We start from the raw sequence: 9,518 nt of genomic DNA, 5'->3' as shown, positions 1-9,518 counted from the left end.
TGACTAACCGAATCACCCTTGTCACTGCCTCTCCCTGCCTCGCCGCGCCCTGCCAGTCCTCGTGAGTCTTTGATGAACTAATGAGCCTCCCTCCCTTCATGTTATTAGTAATGCTTAGTCCTTCTTTCTTTGTTTTCCGGTTTTTTTGGAGGGGGGATAGAGAGAAGGTGTTTTTGTTGTGTAGGGCTAATGGTGGTGGTGATGGTGGTGGTGATGGTGGTGGTGATGGTGGTGGTGGTGTTAGAATCTTAGTTTTCTTTTTCGTGTTGTTGTTGTTGTTGTTGTTGTTGTTATTATTATTATTATTGTTATTCCTACTGCTGTAATTATCATTCTTCTTCCTCTTTCTTTTCCTCCTCCTCTTTCCTTTCTTCCTTCCTTCCTTCCTTCCTCCTTCACTTTCCTTACTCCATCCTCTCATCTCCACAACTACTACTACTACCACAACCACTACTACAACCACTACTACTACCACTACCTCTTACCCCCACCACCACCACCACCACTACTGCCACCACCACCACTACCACACCCCCCTGGAACTCAAAGGACTCTATACACAGAAACAATTATCGTTGATTTTATTCATTTTTATTATTAAGATGTAGAAGATTCACCAAATACATAAAAAACTAAGAGCTAACATACAAGATCCCTTTTATTTGTTTATTTATTTTTGTGGTGGTGGTGGTGGTGGTGGTGGTGGTGGTGGTAGTGGTGAAGGCTCTGGTATGTGAAATGGAAAATAACGTAAAGAAAAAAAAAACAGATAAAAAAAAGAAAGACAAAGAAAAGAACAGAAAAAGATAAAAAAAAAAGAAAACGATTTGTTGTTGTGAATTTGAAAATGACACAAAAATGAAAAATAAATAAAGAGAAAGACAGAAAGAAAAGAAAACTGTTAAGATACGTAGACTATGATGAAAGGAGATAAAAAAAAAGAGAGGAAAATTACAACATACGTATAGAAAGAAAAAAAAAGAAAAGAAACAAGGAAAATGATAAAATAAGTATGGTAAGAGAAAATAAAGATGATAAATGGAACACAATGAGGGAAAAGTCGATAAAAATTACTGTATTGAGGATAAAGAAATTGAAAGATTAAATATAACAAGGAAAAATAGACCAAAAAAAAAAAGGAGGATAATGAGAGAACAAAACACAAGATAAGGACGATAAAATAAGAATAAAAATGAAAAATACAAAAAAAAAAATGAAAAAAAAAAGAAAAGAACCACATGTATAATTAAAAAAAATTAAAACTACGCAAGAAAAATGAAAAAAAGAACAGAACTACCAGAAAAAAAAGTAAAAGGAAAAGAAGAAAAAAGATAACAAATATGAAAAAATATATATAAAAACTCACCATAGAAAAAAAAAAGACAAATAAGAATAAATAAATAAATAAATAAACCAAACTACAATAGAAAACGAGACACAAATAGGAATGTATATATATTTGAATGTAGTGAAGATGAAAGTGGAAACGAATAGCATGATAGAAACATAAGTAAGAATATTCCACGTGAGGGAAGGCCAAAGGTTAATATTAGAAAGTGTAGATTGTATAAAAAGAAAAGAAAAAGGGTTAAAAAATAGTGATGAATTGTCAGATGGAAAAAGAAATGCTAATCATGAAATGGAAGGGAAATTAAGTGAATGGAAGAAAAATGAGAGGGGAAAATATTGAAGAAAAGGAAAATACGTAGGGTAAATTAATGCATAAAGGGATAGAAGGAAAATATTGTTTAATTTCCTCAAGATAAAAAAAAGAAAAGAGGAAAACGTAAATTGGAAGGAAGAGGAAAAAGAATAGATACTCAAGAAAATAAAAAAAAGGAACAATAAAGAAATACACGAAAAAGAAAGAGAATAAGTAAAAAAAAGAGTAAATGAAAGGAAACAAAACAAAATAAAAATCACAAATAAACGAACAGAAATAAAAAAAACAAAAGAAAAAAAAAGAAAAACATCAAAACGAGAAAAAGAAAAAGAAAGAAAAATAGTTACAAACGAAGGTGAACAATAATGAACAGGTGAATGAACACAGGTGAGGAGGAGAAGAACAGATGTGCTTATTCCAGGATACTCAGGTTAATTAGTCAATGTTAATCGTGGAGGCGAGAGGGACAAAGGTGGGTTAATTACTGAGTGAACAGGTGGAGGAGAGGTGGATGAAAAGTGGACAAAAAGTGGAGGAGAAGTGGAGGACAGGTAGGAAATGCATAAAGTCAATTATGAAGAATAAGTGGAGGGCAGGTGGAGCACAAGTGAACGAGAGACAAAAGTGCATTAAAAGTGAGTATTCAGCTCGACAACAGGTGGAAGGAGGAGAGGATAAGCAGAGGAAAGGTGGAGAATAAGTGGAGGAAAGGTAGGAGGAGAATCGGAGGAGGATGAAAGGAGGAGGAGACAAAGGTGGAACAGAAGTGAAGTACAGGTGAGACGGGGCACACTTGCTTCACTAACAGGTAGTAATATTGTCAGATGTTGAAGATCACAGGTGAGGTGTACTGCACTTACACTAATTACAATTCAGACAGGTGAGTGAGTGAGTGAGTGAGTCATTAGGGATAGTCACTTAAGAGAAACAGGTACGTACAATTCAGAACGGTACATAAAGAGACCTTCTAATTACAGGTACAAAATGCTTTCAGATTTTGTTTTTCACTTCCCCTCCAAAAAAAAAAAAAAAAAATACACACAATATTTTACTTCAAGTCAATATTAATTCCCCAACCCTTCTTTCTTTATTTTTTTTAACCTATACATTACAAAAACAAAGAATTATACATGTAAAACTAGTACTGTTATTATCATTCACTGTTCATATACAGAGTCTGCAGGTGACGAAACATGATGTCGACCATTTACTGAAAAAAAAAAATACGAAAAAGAAAAAAAATAAATAAAAAAAACAAGACACTCGAAACTGAGACGCGAGTGGAAATTGAACTAACGGAACTAAAAGGAGCGTTCAAGATTATTTTTTTGTTTCGCTCACTGTGCTATGAGGTTGTACCTGGAGGCTGGGATTAAGTAAGAGGAGGAGGAGGAGCAAGAGGAGGAGGACGAGGAGGAGGAGGAGGAGGAATACAGATGGGAAATGAAAGAGAATACGAGAGGAAAACAGATGGAGAAAAGAGGAAGGAAGAAAGGAAGGAAGGAAGGAAGAAAGGAAGGAGATAAAAGAAGGGAGGGAAGAAGGGAGGGAGGGAAGGAGAGGAGGAGCAGAAAACAGAATAAAAAGATAAAGTAGAAAGAAAAAAAAATATATAAATGGAAGAACAAAAGATAAAATAAAGACATAAATAAAAATACGATACACAAAGAAAACGAAAAAAAAAAAAGGAAAGAAATAAATTGAGAAACAAACGAAGGAAAAAAAAGAAAAAGTACATAGCAGAAAAAAAGAAATAGAACAAAAAAAAAGAAAAAAGGAAGTAAAATTTGTATGTGTGTGTGTGTGTGTGTGTGTGTGTGTGTGTGTGTGTGTGTGTGTGTGTGTGTGTGTGTGTGTGTGTGTGTGTGTGTATCGAAGCACATGACACATATAGACACACATGAACTACACACCTGCATCTTCTTGACACATATGGACCAACGGAACATAGACGGCAGTGCTCGGTTGGGGGGGAGGAGTGGGTGTGTGGGGGGAGAGTGGTGGGGTAGCGTGTGCGTGTGTTGGGGTGGGGGGAGGGGAAGGAGGCACACGGTACATACTAAATAGAAGAAAAAGGCACACACACACACACACACACACACACACACACGTAAGGAAGAAGGGAAACACAAATAAACAGATGGAGAAAGGCACCAGTTAAGATAATAAAGGAAAAACAAAACAAAAATTAAAATAAAGGTGGAAAAAAACACAACAAACAAAAGACGAAGATAAAAGAAAGAAAACGACAAGAAAAAAAAAAGAAACAAAGCAAACACGCAAGGAAACATCCGCACACACACACACACACACACACACACACACACACACACACACACACGACAACAAACACACGAAGCCAAGGAAGATAAACAACAATATTCTCAACTTTACTTGCAAGTTTGGTGTATCTTTTTGCATTCTCGTCTTTATTTTGCTCCAGGATGGCGAGACTGAGCAGGAGAGGCCGTGAATGAAAGGCAGGTAAGATGAACGAGTGAAGAGGTGGACAGACAAACCAGACAACACAGTAGGAACATAAGAAGATAATTTTTCAAACGTATTAATGAAAACAGATAAGATAGATGAGTGAACAGGTGAAGAGAGAGTAAATAGAGTGAAAATTAATAAAACATGTGACTTTTTATGAATTACAGGTGAAATGAACGACAGAAGAGATTAATAGAGAATAAATCAATGGTAAAAGATAAAAAAAACGTAAATTTTTAGATGTATGAATGATGTGCAGGTAAGATACATGAGTGAACAGGTGAATGGAACGAAATGATTAAGCAGACATGTAATTTTTAAGAGGTATAAATGAACTACAGGTGAAATGAACGAGCGAACGGAGGAAAGAATAAACGATACAATAGAAAAAGCAGAAAATTTAGAAGACATAATAACTTTTAAATGAACTAGAGGTGAAATACACGAGGCAGTGGATAAATAAAAGGAAATAATACCTATGTAACTTTGTCGCCGCATTAATTAAGTACAGGTAAAGTGAGGCGGACTAGATCTTATAACGAGAAATACTAAATTAAAACGCTCAAGGCTCTAATTTCCCAGCGTGACTGAAACTGTATTGTTGTTACGCTCAGAAGTGAACGTAGCAAGTCACTTCACTCCTCTTCTCCATTTCAACAATAAGACAAATGATTTTCCCTGCCGGATAGAGTGACAGTGAAACAAATGAAATGTCTGACTGAGAGAAACATTTCCGATTACAATGATAACTGTAATGGAGTAATGTTTTGATGTAGAACTAATTATACAAAGTCACTTCACCACTGAAAGATACGATTTTACTGACTAAATAGAAAGACATTGGGAAAAATTAAAGTTTGATATACCTCAAACGCACTGGTGTCACGTTTACCAGTGGTAATTATCGTACAAGGTCACCTTACCACAAACCCTTCACTTCACCATTCATAAAACAAAAAAAAAAAAAAGACGAAAATAAAAGTTTGATCTAAGTAAAACATTCCCAACATTCCCCACTGAAACTCAAACTCACTGGTGTCACGTTTACCAGTGGCAGTTATCGTACAAAGTCACCTCAATACAAACCCCCTTCACTTCACCGCTGGAACACACGATTTTAGTGACACCACCACCAGATTTCCCAGCGAGCGGTAAAATGAAAACGTTAATTGTACTGAAACGTTTCCTGGCGTGAGTAAATGTGTAAAAACGATGTACTGTTACTGCCAAAATGCTACACGTGTTGAGTAATTCAGTTAGGCAATGTAATGACTCGATATAACGTAAAAAGAGGGAAAAAAGAGCAGGAAAAATGAAAGGAAATATATTCACGTCCACCGCATATATATATATTTTTTCCCTAAACGTTTCATAATTATATGCCACGTTTATTTTTTTTTTTTCCTTTTTGTTTCATGGCCAATTTCGCTTCGCTCTTCTCTTTTTTTTTCTCTTTTTTTTTTCTTCAGGGCAACAATTTATTATTTACACCTGCGTGAATTTTTTTAAACCCACAATTCAAATATTTTTCCTTGACGGCTTAAACACACACACACACACACACACACACACACACACACACACACTAAAGAGAAGTAAAAAAAAAAAAGAAAAGAAAAGGAAAAGGAACGATAAAAAGCGATAAAAGGAAGCAGAAAGTAATTACACAAGATTGGAGGAAGAAGAAAAGAAGAGGAGGAAGAGAGGAAGAAGCAGTAGGAAGGAAGAGGAAGAGAAAGAGGAGGAGGAGGTAAGGAAGAGATGTTGATTCGAAAAGCAGAAGAAAGTTCGAAGATAAAAAAAAAAATAAGGAAATTTAAAAGAAAACAAAAAATGAGGATAAAAAAAGAATAGATGTGAAAAAAACTCTCATTTCTAATACAAAAGAAGAAAATCACACACACACACACACACACACACACACACACACACACACACACACACACACACACACACACACACACACCAACAACAACAACAACAACAACAACAAAAGTCGAAAATAAGAGAAAACTATAAAAAAACACAAAAACACACAAGAAAATTAAAAGAATCGAAAAAAAAAAATCACAAAGAAAACACGAAAAAAAAAACACTTAAGAAAAAATGAAAAAAAACACGGACAGAAAAACACAAGACAAAGAAAAGCAAGTAAGAAAAAAAATAAAAAAAAAAGAAAGTAAAAGAGACAAGAAACCAAGAACCAACCCACAAATCCATGAAAAAAAAAAAAGAAAAGAAAATCGAACCGTTCTATACTTAAGTCTACGAGTGAACCAGCGAACCACAGGGTAAGAAGCTTCGACGTATTGGTTTGTGCAGATAGACGCGCGGGTCCTCTAAAGTGCATTGTGGGAGCGTGCGTCTGTAATGGTGGCTGTTAACTTACGACAATAATTCACGACTTACTCATTGGCTATGTACAGTCTTGTGCGGGGGGGTGGGGGGTGTTTTTGGGGGGGTAGGGAGTGGTTGGAGAGAGAGCGGGGTGGTAATACGTCTCTCTCTCTCTCTCTCTCTCTCTCTCTCTCTCTCTCTCTCTCTCTCTCTCTCTCTCTCTAAAGTTTATCTAAGTTAACATCTAACAATAAGTACATAACAAAAAGTCATTCTCTCTCTCTCTCTCTCTCTCTCTCTCTCTCTCTCTCTCTGAAGGGGGAAGCGAGTAGCCAGCCGCCGTCACGCCCCCTGTGGGCTCAGTTTCAGAAGACGTGCACGGCGATTGGACGAGTCAGCAGCCAATAGGGAGGCAGAGATTTGCTACGAGGCACGACAACAAGAAGAAGAAGAAGAAGAGGAATATTATTATACAAGAGGCGTAGCTACCAAACCCGTTCCAAGAGGCTCATTAATTAGTTAACATATTATCATTATTATTATTATTATTATTATTATTATTATTATTATTATTATTATTATTATTATCATTATTATTATCATTAAACATTATCATCTTGAAGTAACAGTAGTAGCAGTAGTATTAGCATTACATCACTACTTTTATTATCAGCAGTATTATCACCAGTAGACATCAAGGTCAGAGAGATGTCAACTGGGTAGACACATGACCGGGGGAGCTAGGGCCACACCAGGTCACGCTAGGTCACGCCAGGTCACCGTCACACAAGGAGGCCTGGTCATCACAACAGATATCGTGACTTCTGCAGGTCACCTCACGTGTCACCTTAATGCTACGGGGACAGCCAGACAGGTCGTGACAAGAGTGACCTTCACACACCAAACAGCACCATAGAGTTGGCAATCCTTAAGAGAATCAACAGAGAAAGGGAAGTGGTGTTTATATATATATATGTTTTCTTTGTTAAGCGTTAATATTCTAGGCTAAGGAAAAATTGTGAGAGTGTTTAAAAAGAGACATTTTTTTTGTTTTTAATTAAGCGACATTCTTACTTAGGTTACGCCACGGTTTTAATCTTCCGTGACTGAGTTGATATGTTGTGTGATGAGTGAGTGAGTGAGTGAGTGAGTGGTGAGTGAGGGAGGTGGACACTTACACTTCACTTTGTTCACTTCACCTTGTTCATTATACTCATTTCACTAAGTACTAGCAATCTTTCCTTTTTTATTTAAGTTCTCCCTTAAGTTCCACCATCACTGTCTTTACTGCAACATCAATACCATCTATGTATTTCTACCATTATTCTCTTTCTTTTCCCTTTAATCAAGTTCTCGCCTGAAACACACACACACACACACACACACACACACACACACACACACACACACACACACACACATTTCCACGTAAACACCCTCCTTGTAGCAAAGATAGCAGGCTTTTCATTTTTATTTCTATCATAATTCTCGTTCTGTATCACCAAGATTATTTATTCTCTTTATCATTCTCTTCCTTTCTCTTCCATTTATGTATTCCTCTTGTAGCAATCATACTTATTTTTTTCGTTCTCATTTCCAAGCTCTGTCATTCTTCCTTTTATTTGTTTTGTCAGTATCATTTGTTTTTGCCTTCATTTTCTTCCTTTCTCTTCCACTTCAGTATTTCTCTTGCAGCAAATATACCTGGTTTTTCATTTTAATTTCCAAGTTCTAACATCATTCTCGTTTTGCATCTCCAGTGTCATTATTTCTCTCATAATTTTCTTTCTCTTTCACCCGAATCCGCTTTTCTCCTTCCCTTCCTGCATCACCAAGACTATCCACTTGAATATTTAACAGATGGATGCTTCAGTTATTCTCTCCAGTATTACTATCATCCTTTACTTTTTTTTTTTTTTTTGCACCACCAGTTGGCATTAATTTAAGTATTCCCAGATACAACAGTAATTCTCATTTCTAAGTATTATATTAATCTTCCCTTTGTGTTGTTTTGTTTTTGTCATCAAGTCCAGCCTTTCTAAGTACTGTCTTTATCAACCTAGCCTTTTCTCTTCCCTTTCCTCCAACTCCAGTAACATCTAAGTACTTTCTTTAATAAGATGCATCTGTACTGTACTTATATTCTACTTTCAAGTACTTCAACCAAATCCCTTGTAAGTACTATCATAAAACCTCCCTTTCCAAGTACTGCATTTACCAAGACAAACCTTTTTCCTTCCCATCCTAGCATCTGTTGAAATATTCCTTACCTATACTAGTCATCTCTAATACTTATCACAAACCAGTAAGGGTTTTTTTGTCTCTCACGCATCACTGAAGGTCAGAGTTGAAGGGGCGAGACTGTGGGGGGAGATGGGATGGGGGTAGACTTCGTGGCACGTGGCACTGCGCGTCAGAGTCACCCTTTTAAAGCTCACACTCCATTTTCTGTTCCATCTCTCCCGTCTCGTCTTTCCTTCCCACTCGTTCCGTTTGGCACCATCGGAAGAAATCTGTTATCGTATCCTGGTTCTTTTGTATTTATTTTCTGTGTTTTCACTCACTAGTTAGGTAATTTTTGGTGTATATACTTATATACCTGTGTGTGTCTTGATATTTGTTTCATTTGTAATTTTCTCTCTCTCTCTCTCTCTCTCTCTCTCTCTCTCTCTCTCTCTCTCTCTCTCTCTCTCTCTCTCTCTCTCTCTCGTCAGCATCTCTTTAACCACATATCATTTCACTTACAAACACTATATTCGTCTTTTCCACCAAACATCTATCTGTAAGCACGGTTCTCACTTTCAAACCTGCCTGTCTCTGTGTGTCTCTACCTCACCAGGCTTCCTTCCCTCGTCCCAACGTCTAAAACGATCAAGGAGGATTTCACTCGTCCATTGGTCCACATCCAGCGTGTTCCAGCGAGGGGGAGAGAGGAGTCACACGAGAACACAGGAATTTCCATAACAACTCCACACGACATGAGACAGTCCACACATCGCCTCGTCTCGTCTTGTGAAGCTTCGAATCT

General features: G+C 36.8%; 1 protein-coding gene across 1 annotated transcript in view; it reads right to left on the bottom strand.

Moving 5' to 3' along the window:
* Window positions 1–575: 575 nt before the first annotated feature.
* Window positions 576–9,518, bottom strand: part of LOC135091264 (metabotropic glutamate receptor-like) — a 109,475-nt gene continuing 100,532 nt past the window's right edge. Inside the window, 1 exon segment of the mRNA XM_063988740.1 lies at window positions 576–9,518. This exon segment is cut by the window's right edge and continues 1,144 nt beyond it. The gene's annotated coding sequence lies outside the window, so the exon portion shown is untranslated.

This window comes from Scylla paramamosain, chromosome 37, assembly GCF_035594125.1.
Source record: "Scylla paramamosain isolate STU-SP2022 chromosome 37, ASM3559412v1, whole genome shotgun sequence".
In the NCBI taxonomy this organism is placed as follows: Eukaryota; Metazoa; Arthropoda; class Malacostraca; order Decapoda; family Portunidae; genus Scylla; species Scylla paramamosain.
The sequence above is the reverse complement of the archived record's forward strand: the minus strand, read 5'-3'. Positions and strand labels throughout refer to the sequence as shown.